This window comes from Amblyomma americanum, chromosome 7, assembly GCF_052857255.1.
Source record: "Amblyomma americanum isolate KBUSLIRL-KWMA chromosome 7, ASM5285725v1, whole genome shotgun sequence".
NCBI lineage: Eukaryota > Metazoa > Arthropoda > Arachnida > Ixodida > Ixodidae > Amblyomma > Amblyomma americanum.
In genome coordinates, this window is record NC_135503.1 from 66,958,196 (window position 1) to 66,974,456 (window position 16,261).

The 16,261-nt window shown below is 45.4% G+C and overlaps 1 protein-coding gene across 5 annotated transcripts in view; it reads right to left on the minus strand.

Moving 5' to 3' along the window:
* The window catches only part of LOC144099263 (cytochrome b5 reductase 4), a 178,657-nt gene extending 162,729 nt beyond the window's left edge, over positions 1 to 15,928 (minus strand). For 3 of the 5 annotated variants that reach the window (XM_077632438.1, XM_077632434.1, XM_077632439.1), the window contains exons 1-2: positions 15,800 to 15,928; positions 13,934 to 13,954 (exon numbers count right to left, since the gene is read on the minus strand). The gene's annotated coding sequence lies outside the window, so the exon portion shown is untranslated. Of the gene's footprint in view, positions 1 to 13,933; positions 13,955 to 15,791 lie in introns of all 5 variants that reach the window. The other 2 variants (XM_077632445.1, XM_077632440.1) reach the window with 2 other exon arrangements.
* Positions 15,929 to 16,261: the final 333 nt, after the last annotated feature.

Sequence of the window (16,261 nt, forward strand, 5' to 3'; positions counted from 1 at the left end):
TAATGCCGTTTACTCAGTTGCTGCGAATTCTCGAAATCAATACTTCAGCCGCGCTTTCGGCACTGCTCCTGTTGTGGTCGCAATTTCTTCTTTCGCTGTTCACGCTCACATACCCTCTGACAACCAGAGAGAGGCACGACGTGCTTAACTGAGTATAGGCCAGTTTGTGCTTTCTATTTTCTGTAGAAAACAATTAGGACTGCCTTCGCAGTACAACGGCACTGGGCGATAGTACCAAGCGGTGTTGTTGTTGTTGTTAGCCTTAAAGAAGATGGCATATACCCAAACTGGGGGGACAAGAAGTTTCTCTTTCGTCGTCATCTTTTTCTTTTTTGTCCATCATAATAACCGCCATCTGAGACGAACCGTGAGCGGACACTGCCTTGTACCCACCGCCTCCTATAAAAGGCCACCCTGAACTTGAACAAAAACTACGCGCAAAAGCTAAAAAAACAACTGCAACATAATTACCGCCACTGCCTTACCCTTGTCGCGAATTTCCCAGAACTGAGGACCGACGCGGTTACAAGACAGCGACGGGGCATCGTGAATGGGACAAGTAGCGGGGGAAACTGCCCGAAGACGAAGAACCCAGGCGAAAAGGACGGAGAAACACATGTCGGAAAAAAAAAACAAGCAGCTCGGAGAAGCGCGGCACTTCATTAAGCAGCGAAAGTGGAGCGCGAGGGGAAGAGCACAGGACGACTGCTGAGGGGAGGAAGCGGCCCAAAGCTTGAGACAGGCGCAGCGCCGAGGAGCAAATTAAGTCGACGAAATGAAGGGATGCCGGGAACGAACGAATTCGAGCAGGAAAAAAAAAAACTGAACCGTGTGTGTGTGTGTGTGTGTGTGTGTGTTTGAGGAGGGGGGGGACAGAAATAACGGCAGTAAAGTACCAAACAACCGAGCCTCCAAGCTAATGCAAGCGCCCAGTGCCGGCCCCGAAACATCCTTGAGAACACATGCAAGCCGCTTACGCCCGATGCAGCCACCGTGACGAGCAGGTCGGCAAAGACGGGAAGAAAGGAAGAAAGAAAGGAGGAAAAATAGGGAAAGAGGTACAGGCAGCACGCAAAAGAAAACAAACAAATAACGAAAGCGGTCCGGCGATTCCGCTGAGCTGGCACACTCGATTCGCAAACGGGATTCGTCTCGCCTCGGCGCTCCCTCCCACGCTGTCCTTCTCTTCCCTTTTCGTCCGGGAGGCTTCCGTCCTCCCGTAAAAGAGCCAACCGCGGGCCAGAACCCACGCGAATTGCGACCCTTTCTTTTTCCCGCAGGCTGCAACAGCGTTCCCACTTAAGTGCGCTTAACTTCATCGCCTTGCTTTATCCTCCTTAGCGCCGCAGTTCTCGTCATCGCCACTAGGCGACGCTGCCTTCCATCTTCCTCCGCCACCTTCCCGTCCGACGTGCCGAAGCCGCCCACGCAAGTATTCTGTCCACACTTGGGGGGAGACTTTCTTATTACAGAGTACCTACACTATAAGGCGCACCGGCCACCATTTTTTTAGGAAGAAAGCACTATCGGCCCCATGACCTGGAGAATGCCGGTGTGTGGTGAAGCCACTGAAGATAGTCACGCGGTGAAGGAAATAACGTCAAATACAGAAGACTGGATGATGGTGACCTTGGCCAACCTGGGAAATAAAATATTGCCACGACTGGGTTTCGAACCCGCGTCGGCGCGAACAGATCAGCTTCACTGGCCTCTGCATGAGAGCACTATGCTATCCGCAACCGATCACGCCTCGTGTTGTTGTTATTAGCCTCTGGCGGAGTGACACACACCAACAGCGGGGGACTGGCCAGGGTGCATTGCATGCACACAGTAGTGACATACTGACGCGGCTAAGCTAAACGAGGGTGAAATTTCGTGTGAAAGGAAATAGTTTCTAAAATTATAACAAAGCTTTGATTTATGGGGATTTAACGTTCCAAAGCGACTCAGACTATGAGGACGCCGTAGTGAAGGGCTCCGGAGATTTCGACCACCTGGGGTTCCTTAACGTGCACTGATATCGTACAGCACACGGGCCTCTAGAAAGTCGCCTCCATCGAAATTCGACCTCAGCGGTCGGTATCGAACCCGCGTCTTTCGGGTCAGCAGCCGAGGGCCATAACCACTGGGCCACCGCGGCGGCCCCCGCACTACGACTAACTCCAACGCTCCCTGCTCTAGGCATAAGCCCCGCGTAGCTTCAGCACCAAGCTTCGTCGTCGCTTTTCAAAGCCGACTGCCAATTACCGAAAATGCCGATGGCGTTGTTCACGTTTTCCCCAAACAGCCATATCCCTAACCTTTTCCGATCGCATAAAACGGTTGCGCGGGAATGCTGGCATCGCAAAGCCCCCACCTCCCCCTCCGAACGGAGCCAGTTAGCGCGGCGCAGATGGGCTGTCTCGCATACCGCGCATCGCTTACATCATTACCCGCGCCGATCACGAGGCAGCCAAAACCATAAAACAAAAACCCCGCCAGCGGGCTTCCCTTTCAGGTTGGGGCTCCGAAACGCGATCACCGCAGCCCGGTCCGATTGGCTTCGCCGATCGACGGAATGGGATTTTCGCATCCGCTGCCGTTGTTTTGCATGAAGCGCCTACCACCACTGCTCCAGCCGAGACCAACACGGGAAATGGGTGATCAAGATGACGTCACGGAACTTGTGCTGACGCAAAGCGAGCCCGCATAGCGCGTGCATGCGTGCGGCTAGGCGTGCTGTTTATTACGGAAGCCACTCAGGGTGACACACCAAAGCGCTTTTGTCCTTAGCGCTGTCTACCGCCGTCCAGAAAAGAGAAGGCTATTTAATGTCAAAGTAATACGTAGAGTTATTCTCCCTGCAAAAGTAAAATGCGCCAGATCACTCTAAACCGAGTAGGTTAAGCGTAAAGTGATCACCTTCAAATCGCGTCAAACCGCGTATCAAGCGCCGACTTCGTAAGAAAAGTAAACAAAAACTTCATCTTTCTGCCATCCCCCGTGACACCGCGACTGCAGCATACCTATATCGCATCCCTGACGATAGCACCCACTCGCAATTGAAAGCACCTGGAAGCGTATTTTGTAACGACTCCTTGCGCGATCGGACACCTCACTCACTGGCGATAAGTGAGCCCCGCCTCCAAGGGCGGAGACGGCCAATGGCATTGAAGGTTTAGCCATAATTCGCGCCGAAACATGTTTCAACAACCAACATTAGAAGGGCGGTTAAAGAGATCGAGAAGGAAAAAAAAAATGGCGGAAGATTTAGCGTGATTCGGCCAAATCCGAATCGGGTGCACTGGCACTTGGGTTTTTCACTTCGGTTTCGGTTCCAGCCTCGGTTTTCAAAGCCAAGCAGGCGTAAGACAAAGACCGGCGAATCCGGACTTAAGCTCCGCATTAAACGTATACGCGATGGCGTTAATAGGCCAATGCTCATATATGCGGAATCGGTCATTCTACGCTTGGTTTATGGGGGTTTAACTTCCCAAAGCGACTCAGGCTACGAGTGACGCCGTAGTGGAGGGCTCCGAGATAATTTCAAGCACCTGGGGTTTTTTTTACGTGCACTGACATCGCACAGTACACGGGCCTCTAGCATTTCACCACCATTTGAATGCGATCGCCACGGCCGGGATCGAATCCGCGTGTTTCGGGTCAGAAGTCAAGCACCATAACCACCGAGCCGCCGCGGCGGCGCAGCCGTGCAGCGGTTAAGCTGCCCTGCGACCACTGCCCTGCGATGGCGGGTGCTGCCACCGGTGGGGCTTGGGAGACTTAGGTTGCTCTTCTGGAGCAAACTCAAGGTCACGGAGAGGGGCTTGAGACAGACATCGATGAAACCTGAGATTGGAGGCTTTCGTGCTACAGCACACGCAAAAATTGACAAAATACGGCCCCTTCGTCGCAGTGCATGCCTCATAGCAGACATTTGAAAGTTTTAGCACATCGTAGGCGTGCTATAGCGTAGGCGCACACCAGGTTATCAGATTTCTGCTGAGGCCACTGCGCGTGTGCAGCAGGCAACCTGTGATTCGGCATATGCCTATGCTAGTACGCCTACGCTGCTCTAAAACTCTCTATTCTCGAGAGCGCCCAAAGAGCGGGTGAACGCGGAGTTCCCACTTACGACTCCATTGACAGTTCTGCACACAGCTAAACAGACCAGTCGTGAAGATCCCGCTACGTAAGTACCAGCCCGAGATAAGCAAGGTTGATCGGAATGCATAATGACCAGTACGACGGCACAGTACTCTCTCTCTCTCTCTCACACACACACACACACACTCACACACGCACACACGCACACACACACACACACACACACACACACACACACACACACACACACACACACACACACACACACACACACACACATAAAGGTAAGAAAAAGTATAAAACGTCAGCCGTTCCTACATCCAGAAAGGGAGGATGCCAAACCATCTCGCACTGCACGTCAATGCATTTGAAATCCAGTTCCCTTGGCGACAAATGCGTCTTTTTCTGCCTGACAAGCGTCAACAAAGCCACAATGAGGTGGGTAAAACTCCCGTTTTCTCGCTCCACAGCTTTAAAGCTGGCTCGCGTGTGAACATGTCGCGACCAAGAATACTGCCGCGAATCCGATGCAGCCCAGGAGTGCAGTTTGGCGAGCAGGACTCCTGCTACGTTTGTGGGTGCGAGCGAGTGCTTCTCAGAAGCGCCGACGCCTCCCGTTCCTCAGAGATACAAGCGTGAGACCTGCATCCGTTACTACCCAAAGCAAGAGCCCCGAAATTTGGTGACTGCGTCTATAATTTTCGTTTTTTTTCCTTCCAAAACTTCCAGTATATATACTCGGCTCCATGTTTTTATCCCTCGCCTCTCATTTATGGTTTACTTTTTTGGATGCTCACCACAAGACATTAGATATCTTTAGCATACCGTATGCCATGTTGAGTACCGGGAGCACGCGCACCTTAGTGCGCATGCGCGGATCGCCTTGAGGGCACCAGATGGCGCCAGGCAGCTTGCGTGCAAGCCTGTCGCATCGGACCAATCAGCGTGTGCGCACTGGCGGTAGGTGGGCTCCCGGTGCTCCGGTCGCGGTAATACCATACACGGTATGCTAAAGGTTACCATTATTTTCTTTCGCGCCACATGTATTTCTTCGTTTATCCGCGTTAATAATTGGTTTTTTGGGGAAAGGAAATGGCGCAGTATCTGTCTCATATATCGTTGGACACCTGAACCGCGCCGTAAGGGAAGGGATAAGGAAGGGAGTGAAAGAAGAAAGGAAGAAAGGTGCCGTAGCGGAGGGCTCCGGAATAATTTCGACCACCTGGGGACCTTTAGCGTGCACTGACATCGCACAGCACACGGGCGCCTTAGCGTTTTTCCTCCATAAAAACGTAGCCGCCGCGGTCGGGTTCGAAACCGACCGTGTTTCTTCGTATTTTTTTTTGGAGTGGGAGGGGGGCTCGAGGTTAGTGATTTTCCTCAATTCCCTTAAATTTCAACCACACGAAAGTTCTGCCTCGAGCTCTAAAAAGAATGCACAAGTTGAACTTGATTCAGTTTACATCGCACCTCCTTTACGAACGCCCTACTTTTGTATAGGCGCCCATGTAAGCCGCCTATCGCTGTACTTAAAAATCTGCAAGTTCTTAACGTTAATGCAAACAGGTGCCGACATTTCCATGCACCTTAATATATATATATATATATATATATATATATATATATATATATATATATATATATATATATATATATATATATATATATATATATAATGTAAGGTGGGGGTTTATTTAAAAGAGCTGGGAGGAAGGGAGCAGCGGCGAGAACAATCCGAGGGCAACCAGGTCGGGCCGGGCACAGACACACGTGGCGATCGCAATACGGCTGACGCGCAAACCATCTTCTTCGTTTTCACGAGTCATCTGCTTTGTCTGGGTCATCATCTTCTTCACAATATATACACACACACACACGAGAAAGACAGGCCACAATCACCACTGGCCAACCCCTGGCCCGAAGCCCTCGATATCTGAAGCTGAAAAAAAGCAGTTAAAGAAAAGAGGGATAAGGACACCACGAATAGGAGTTCAAGCACGCGAGTTTCAAACTGAACTTCCATTACATTCTCGATATGGATAACAAGTGGCACGAGTAAAGAAAAAAAGACAATTAGAAAGGAGAAAGCAAAGGTGAACAGGAAGAGCAGAAAGAGTAATACAGAAACCATTGAAGAGGAAATCAGCCGATAAATAACAAAAATATTGTGCAAATGATAACGCTGCTGTCTAATATAATACACAACCAATTTCGGCGTAATACGAATACTACCAAAACATACGACACACAACCTGTAAAGCCAGTCAGTAAGGCCCTGTGCAAAGCGGCGTACAAGAATGGGTTGAAAGAGCGCCTGTGGTCGCAGGCCATAAGGGTGGATCTGTTGTGAAATTTGCTGAATATTACTATTACACCTATTGATATTACAATGTACTTAAATACAGAATTACTAACCTAGAACTCTGAATTCCAAACTGGTAATGACGCGCTGATAGCATCCTAAAGAACATGCTGGAGCCTATAGTACACAATTCCTCCTCAGCAGTGAAAATCTGTTCTTTCTTTATCTTGGTCTTGCGTATTTATAAACTTTATTTATTCAGACAGTGAGAGCAGCGTCATTATTGGCACTCTGCATTCACGAGGAAATATGTTGCTTCTTGAGCACTAAAAAAAATAAAATCGACATTTTAAAGCATACCCTATTGTGCAACGCAATATGGAAGGTCCAGATGCTTCCGAAAATATTTAATGAAAACTTATATAGTGATATTTTTGCTGGGACGCCAAAAACAAAGCTTAAGAAGCATCTTAATATCATTAACCACCTACCCATAGGTATCGCGTCTATATTAGATCCCACACTTTTTAGGCAAGCATTGCTCCCCCTGTGTAGTGAAGTCACTTGTGAATTCTTTTATTGTTTCATTATTTTTCTTTCCATTTGTTCTTTTTTTTCTAGCACTCTGACGTATCATACTTCTTCTTTTTTGCATTTTTGTGCTTTTTATTTTGCAGCTGTTATGTTGTATTTTGGTTCTTGTAACACACTCTCCTCTCCAATGTGGCAATGACTGTAGGTATGCGAAAAAAATAAATAAAATGTCTGTTATTCTTGCCTCCTGTTTTGTGATTTGTGTAATTTCTACGAGCGCAGTTCACTTGAATACAGTATTCACTCACGATTTGCATCAGGGCTAATATGTTTCACTTCAGATGTACTGCCATTATTTGTCGTTCCCCGATGTTGCGGGGCCTAGTCATGCGAGCCTCCCTACAGGCTTTGACAGGCCTGTTTTCTAATGTATTTGTTAGCAAAATGATTTAAAGTTATTATTACTGTCCTTATTAACAATGTCCCAACGCTCTAATATAAGGTACGTCGTGTGCAGTTGCCACCTGAAACGCAGCTGATCAGTGTTGCCAGAGGGGCGCCCGAGCATCACGTAATGACGGCCGCAGCCGCAATGGACATTTCTTTCAAGGTCGAACCGCAAAAACCGCGGTCGTTCGATATTACGGGCCTTACCAAGTCACCCGGAAGTTATTCCGATGCCACTTCCTTTCCCGCAGCGACCGCTACTCGCCATCTCGTTAGTCCACAATGCAACGCGCCGCCAATCCCCCCCGAGCCCGCCAAATGTGCCCCCGCTATCCCTCACACCACACGGAGGCGAACGGCCCTTCTTGACGCACGCAGCTGCACTACCTAGGTGGCGGAGATTCCGGCGCGTATCGATTGGGCCAGGAAGTCTCGCCCCGGAAGTGGAACGGAGGAAGCCGGAAAAAGAAGAGGGAAGCATATATAGCGGCGGCTACCGGGAAGTAGAAGAGCGGGGGTGGCAGGCGAAGGCAGCTCGGCGCTGATCTATACGAGGAAGGCGGGATTCTCTTCGGAAGGAGCTCCAGCTGCAGCCCAGCCCGCGCTCCCCAGCCCAGCCCAGCCCGCGCGGGTGCCTGACAGCGGAAGGAGCTTCCCGGAAGAGCGGGGAGGGCACGGAAGCCCCAGCCGTGGCACGGGGCTGAGGGGCACACACAGCGGCTCGGTTTGTGAGAATGGCTCCGCAGCACAATGAAGAGTTAGAGAAACGGGTTTCTTTTATTTCTTTTTCACAACGATAAATACCATCACAGGTTGTCTTCCCCGGGTAAACGGACTCGCCTGGGGCGTAATATGTCGTAATGGGAAACAGCGGTCACCTGCCAGCCAATGAGAACGTCATCTAGGAGGGCCGAGGATTCGAAGTTTTCTTTAGAAAGGGCGCTGTCTGTAATCGCATGTTCTAAATGTGTCCAAGAACGAGAGTTAATTCATAAAGGTGTTGCAACCCAACTAACGCAATTACTAGTTACTTACACAGTAGAACAAACATTGGCGGTGGCATTATTTTTTATTGCCTGTTAAAATCCTTTGGCAACCTGACCTAAATACTTGCCATCTTACAAAATGGCTCCCGCTAAACTGCGAGCAAAAAGAAAAAAGGAGACAAATGCATGCAGCCACTGACAATGTTGTGACGAGCTGTCAAGAAGGCAGTAAGTGCTCGTTTATACAGGGAGCATGAAGGGTTCAACACCTTCCTACTCCCAACCATTCACAAAAGAAAGACAAAAAAGTCACACAAGTTCTATCCGCTTGCATACAAGGAAGGAATAGGACTAACCTAAGCAACATTCTCCAGGTCAGCTGTAAATCTTATCTGAGGCTGAGGAGAGGCCGACTTATCAAAATGCAGAGCACTCCATGACGAAAGACCATGTACAGCCAGGCACAATTTTCTTTGCCCCTTAAAGTATAGATCGAGATGCTCAGATGCATAGGCCTTGCCTCAAAATTGCTGGTCAGCTGTGTCACAACACAGCATCATTATCAATGAGGAGATATTTAAAAGCAAGAAAGGCTGTTACCAAAAAAAACGGGTCCCTTCTGGGCACTTGGTAAACAGCGTAGGTCCCCAGGCTGCAAAGGCCTAAAAGGTCAACGCGACCAACTCCTTATTGCACACAGAATCTATGAAAGGAAGTTCAGAACAGTGAAAAATTTTATTCTGACTTCACCATTCAATTATTAAACTCGAGCGCAGGGCTGACGTGCCAAGTGTGAACACATCAGAAGCGATGAAGAGAGGTAGGTGTCTCAATATATGCACTGCATTAATGCAGTTTCAGAACCATAGCATAACATCAATCATAGTTCACAAAATCATCACTTAACTGCACTTGCCAGTATAAGAAACCAGCCCCATTCACTCGCCCTCCTTAACAAACATCCAAAAATCTGCCCCTGAACCTATGTATCAGAAAACTAACAATCAGAAGTTCATCCCTCTCAATGGAAGCAAGAAAGAAATGACAACTGAGCTATAATCCAGTAAAGCACACCAACATCAAACATCACAGAGTGAAGACTGAAAAGTGTACCATAAAAGCAGTGGGAGAGATTATCAGAGTAGTTCTCCAAATAGCCTCTTACATAGGGGTGCATGAACATTTGGAAATTTCGAATGCTGAACCGAATATCCTCGTATTCAATTATTCAAAATAATCAAATAGTGTATGTTAGAAATTATTCAAAATGAATTGAATATGCGTGGAAGTTTGCGAATATGTTTTGAATAACTGGCGCGAAGCTTGAATAATGCCTGCCATATTTTTTTCCATGACTGTTCCAAAAGATGACAACTGTTACAGTCAGGCACTTAATTAACTAAAATATTTTAACAAACTGTTCAGCTACGGCGACTAGTGAGAGTGTTTATATTGGAAATAAACACGTGGTCGCATTTCTAGATTACTCCATTTGGCAGAATCGTTCCAGAAAACTCATGTTCCAAGATATTTGCCCCCAAAGTTTTCACTGATATCAAATAATTACGCACTCAAGGGAGTAACACTCATCGCGAATGTTCTGCCTAGTGCGATGCAACTGAAGCATGGGGCGTTTCTTCTATTCGACAGCCGAAAATGATGAAAGAAAAACAGTTGTCAACTTCACAGGTCACTCTAAGCTGTTTGCAGACGGAACGCTGTATCACAACGGGAGGAGTTTTGCCGCGATTACTGCCTTGCATGCGCAATTACGTGGATCGAGCTGAAAATTTGGAACTGAATATCTCGGAATACAAGTGTGCTAGGGGAATTTTACAAAATACAATTTTTAGGAATATGGCTACAGCTTAGTTTTCAATATAACCATGCCCACTTACTGGAGTAACTAAAAAAAGTTCATTAATTGGTTTTAGTTAATTACCTTTCTGACGGTGACAATTATAGTCTCACTTTGTATCCCCGTGTTTGCATAACTTATGTGCAGAGGTGGATTTCACTTACCTCTCAACGCCTAACTTTAAGAGATCTGTAAAGCTTGACTTTCATAAGAGTGTATACAGTCGTGCCTCATTAATTCGTCTGCCGTTAATATGGACGACTCGAATTATAGGCATTTTTTCTGGGGAACAAATTTTTTCAATGAATTTACACCTCGTTAATAAGGAAACTGGCTGTCCGGACAATGGTCAAGAGTAAAATACAGAGTGCCCGTTGGTGTCCATGTATTGTTGCCTCATTAATATTAACGGTAATGAGAACTCAATATCTCTACCCCAACCAAATGTTTCCATTTGCGCACTTTGAGCGCAGGACACCAGAGGAATGCAGTGAAAACATGCAAATGGCTGAGTGATGGCCCTTTTATTTTGTGGTTTCATGTTTCACAGTGCAAAGTTGCCCAATCAACGCATCACATCTTTTTCCATATTGCATGAATGACTCTGATGTAAACTCCCTCTGCAGCTTGAGCCACATAGAAAGCCACATTCAGCAGCTGTCAGCCAAGTGAGTGCTGATACGTAGTAGTGGATCATGAAATGTGAACTGTCGCGGCACTTGTTAGGTCATTTAGGCATGAGACGCCTTCAAGCATATCAGACCACTAGGCACATCATGCTGCATCGCATTATTTCAAACACAACGACGACCAGGATAATGGGCTTGTAGCTCCAAAAATCAGGTCTAATTTCACCTTCCCTGGCCACCGGTATGCCGAGAAGGAGACCTTAATCATGACATGTTTTTTGTTTATTTCTTTTCTTCACAATTCCTTACTATAGACGATCCACAGTTTTGCTCGGGAACCAAAGTGCCCGTATTAACAAGGCACGACTGTACTGACAAAAATAATATTATCTGGTCAGATAAGTGTAACTGAATCTCACTAAGAAATAGGGCAACAAATGAGATAAAAGTGGATTTTGAAGATCTTTTTAAAACTATGGAAATTGAGAAAGCCAAATACAACGCTCAGAGAAAATAGACTTCAGAATTCACCTCTATTTTTTGTTGGCAATGGTTTTTTTTTTTTATGCCCATTTACTTTTCACCTATTCCTTGACTTGACACACTAAGGTACTCTTCTGAGGCAAGCAGGGCATGGATTGTTTTATTCTTTTAAGGTTATCTCTTCTGGACCCTACACCAAATTTGAACCAAGTCGTATGGCTGTGGTTTAAGGTGCACCAAAACAAAGTTTTTGGGTGTCCTTGTTTTGCCTTGAAAGAGGCCTACAGGCCTAATAATCATGAAGATGAGCTCAGAACACTAGTGCAAAGTGTGAATAATTAATTACAAGTAGTTTTCTACAGGCGGTTCCAGTCTTAGTTGGCACCAGCGCTGATGTGCACCTTGACGTCACGGTCGACTGGCCAACTTGGACTACCACAATATTGATGACGTTGGCATCACTGGCAAGCACTGGTTGCTCCTGTGAACAACCACTGGGTTATTCAGTGACATAATGATAACTGAGGGTAAGTGCACCTTGACGTCCCTTGATTTGGGTGAAAATAACGGGAGGTTACTAGGGTAACATTCAAAATCATACTAAATTATGTTCCACTTAATGCCTGCAAGTAGAACTTGCTAAAAGGCATCTCCTTATGACCATGAAACAAATCATAGCATTTATTTGCATTCAGAATTCTATGCCTGTACCGCATTAAGCAGGTTGTCACTGCAGCCATTTCTTAACAAGGAATCAACTCAGTGCTGGAAGGTTTCTCCGAATATGTTCATTCACACTGTTGCACTCTACTTCAGGCATTAAATCTTTGGCACAACCCTAGATAGATGCATGGCTTTCATTAAAACTGCTGGACCAGTCATACCCTCCCATTGTTTTCCTACCAGTGTTTTTGTGCATTACACAAACTAAGCTCAAGCATCAATTCAAAGGTGATAAACATGGACAACAGCAGAGGCGGTAAAGAGGTGGGAGCGATAGCGCAGTCCTTTTTGAGGATATGCTTTTCTCGAACTTTGTCGAGAAAGAAAGGAGGAAAATGTTGTGTTTGAGCAAAACATTTCTCGCTTGACTGAGAGCAGACAATTTCCCCAGGACTCGCTAAATCTACATTCGCATGGTAGCATAATAAGAAAAGCTCAGCTGATTAGCAGTCTGCACGACTTGATCGTTACTTGAACTGAGGAGTTCTTCAATACCTCCATCACACAAATGTTCTGCACAAAGCCCATGTAGTTGTCAGCTTGTATCATCTGCATCACCCTTATGCAAAGCGTTGGACCTGCGCACTGCGCCACAAATAGAGTCGTACCTTAGCACAGCCGCTAGCATCCACAGGCACTGCTTGCAAGGCAGTATAGCCACATGGTGGGCAAAACCACAATACCCAAAAAGAGTGGGCTACTGTCTAATTTCAGATTTAAAGGAGCAAAGACACAAAATTTTTGCTGCCTGTTTTCTGCTTTTCAGTAATATGTCAGGCATTATACATGGTTCAGCATGTGGTACCACCAACAACCACTAAATAATTACGAAGTGAATTTCTTAAACAACACTGTTTTCTTTGTAGTTTCGACATTCAGATGATGGCTGTGACATCAAATTTCAGTACAGGTCACATAATGCGTGAACAAACTTGCAACTTAACAGCTACTTAGTCATTCGTTTCCATTCTGGTTGTTTAGGTACGCTGGCGTAAACATTGGAAGTAAAACAATCAGGCAGTGATTATATAGCAATGTTTGTCATGCAACATGACCTCAACTGAACTTTGGTGTCACAGCAACCGTTCCACGATTGAAACAGCAGCCAAAGCAGCATTAAGGAAGAAGTTCAATTTAGTAATTATTTAGCAGTCACAGCTGAATACCAGGTGGTGATATATGTGCATTATTGTCTTATGCATGGTTAAAAAGAGAAAAACAGTCAATTGAAAATTTGATCTATACTGCTTTAGTTGTCTCTGTTCACAGTTCGAATTCTCTATACACAAGCGTGATGCAGACGGTACATGCACAAAGACCGAAATAATATGCTCATGATTGATTTTGCAATGATTTTAAAGGTTGCCAATCTGGAAAAAGAATTTTGAATAAGGAAAGAAGTTTCCTCAGGTTAGAAAAGCAAACATATTTCATAGCCCATAAGTCAAGGAAATCAAGGGGTGATGCATGCCAGGTGCACGACAAAACCTGATACAGAAGGCAAAGGCTGGATACTGATGAAAAGTGGCATGTAGGGTTCAGTGCCCCAAAGTGACAAATGAGCTACGAGGGAGACTGAACTGGATGGCTCCAGATTAATTTAGATCATGGTCCTTTAACGTGCATGGTGCATTTGCATTTCACCTGTATAAATTTCACCTCTGTAATTCGATCCCGCAACCTTGGGATCGGCACCTAATTCCAAAGTGACCGAGCTACCACAGTGGTTCTTGGATAAACAGGGTGAGGTGAAAAAAACTGTCTCACAGAAGCACAACATGGGCTTGATAAAGCCAGCATGAGAATACATCTTTCATCCATCATGACATATTCCCTTTATGCCCTGAGGTAATAAACAATGCTGAAAAAAAAAATTGCAACTCACCAAGTTAGATGCTGGAAGATCCTGGCAAAATAGTATGCATGAAACAAATGGAAAGAAAGGCAATGGGATAAGTAACTGTTGCAACAAGCACTTATTAATTAATCATTTTTCTTTTTTGAAAAGAGGAAACAGCCGTAAAAAGCTACTGCTGAAGCAGCTTGATGGGGCCTGCTATTTCGTGAGAATATTGCAATAGACATTTAGAAAGGATCTACGTTATCACGTGCACAGGTTACACGTAAATTAATTACAATGGCAGGTAACAGAAAATACATGAAGACAAGCATACAGACAAACACACACTATAAAACCAAGAAAGGTGAAAATGCAGTTCAGAAATAAAAGAATAAAAATATATTAACACAAAGCAAGCACACATGATCAAGAAAACAGAAATTACAAACTACTTTCTGAAAATTTTATGTTTGAGGCCATTTTGTGATTTATGACAAGATTTAAAACCCTCAGTGAGTACAAGCCATCTATCTGCCTGTAAGGTACATATTATATGAGCCTGATTTTTCTTTAAGAATTGCTAAGTTGCTATCAAGCAAGTTATATTCTATAGCCAGATAAAATTGCCATGCTAAATGATAGTTATGGAAAATGCATACACTAATTACACAGTAAATTATGATAAACAGTTCTACAGTGTGGCAATAAAATGGAGCAGTCACAATTATACTAATACTCTTCCTTTAAAACAACAACTTATTCAAGTGCGTCTGAATGAAGTTGTCCACAGCAAGCATGCACAAACTGAAGTGAAAGTTAAGAAATCATTTAACAATTTTATGTACTCTAGTAGCGTGAACCTGCGTCCCTTTAATAGGCCTACTGTGCAGTAGTTTGTTGTGGATATTAGTTATACGTCATATCGAAGTTAAGAGTAAACTTCCAAGTCTTTAGATAAGTTTCCAATTTCTACACTCTCAGTACCAAGGGTCATTTTAGGCAGAAAAAGCTATATCCTAGAAAAGCAGCACCTTTGTTTTACTAAAATTTATTGTTATGTAATTCGCATTCGCCAAAGCTAAAAAGAGGACCAGTGTTTCTTCACATATTGTTTCAATTTCTTTGTGATTATTACCTGGAATCAGAAAAGGGTCGCTGTATGCCGCAATATTCGTAGCCTTACTATTATACTAGACACAATGCCAGCATCTAACCTAAACATGTGAAACATGCACATATTTTTAAGTTTCTTGCAAGCACAGACTTCTAGTATGAACAATAATATTCCGCCGCGGCACGCTAGCCGTGCCAGCGAGGAAACGCACCTATAAAAAGAGTTAAAAAGCGCAGCATTGCTCCGCGCGACAACCTATAATTGGTGCAAAAAAAAAAAAACTGCTTTATTGAGACCACGCACAAAGGTAAACCGCTAAAGGCTCGACATATGTTGTACGGGCCCCTTACAGCAAGCAGGTCTTCAGTTGCACGTACTGAGACGGCACAACAGCTGGTGTGCAGTTCGACCACAACAAACACTATCAGTACACCAGTGAAAGCTAGTAAAACAACAAGGGGTTTTAAAATTTCACGTTGCAAAACGCTGCGCCTTCACGAGTCCTTCAGCTATCGATCGACGATCAGCACGCACACAGCCACATCACACCGCAACGATGACCATATAGGGAAGAGTTAGCTAACAGACCACTTCCTGCTTAAAATATTCAAATCTAGCGCCAATAGAAGTGCTATCAACCATCTCCATTCATCCATTCAAACCAGCTATCTGCTCGCCGAAACCAACCTCGCCTACCGCACACGCTCGGCACACATCTCCTGAGAAACTCCTCCCTGCCAAAAAAAAATGCGGAAGTTTCGTCCAGAAAAGTGCTGCCCAAACGTTCACCACTATACCTTGCTCTCGCTGAAACGTTGCGGTGACCGTAAACAGGCCTTAGAGGAAGAAGAAGCACGTTCGAAAGCGAAAATCACGCACAAGAGGCACTACAGCACGCACACGCAAAGCGCCATATTGGAGACTGCAGTAATGTTTACTTTCAGACAGTGGTGGCGCCATCTGCCCACAAAAAAGGATAGCTAATAAGGTTTCGGTTTCGGTTTTGGTCGTTCGATTATCGTTTTGGATTCTTTGTGTACCACGGCATGTAGCATGACGTAATGTGATTACCTGTGGATAATTTGTGGACTTATGTGGCATTTTAACAAAACAGCAGAAAGCTGCATAGCTGCGACCACTGCAGCACGACACTGCAGCGATATTCCTTTTCTGTACCCAGCCAGTCAACATTTTTCGTTCCATGCCTTTTGATTCCATGGTGACAAAATTTCTGTGTGCTACTAACGCCTACTAACGCC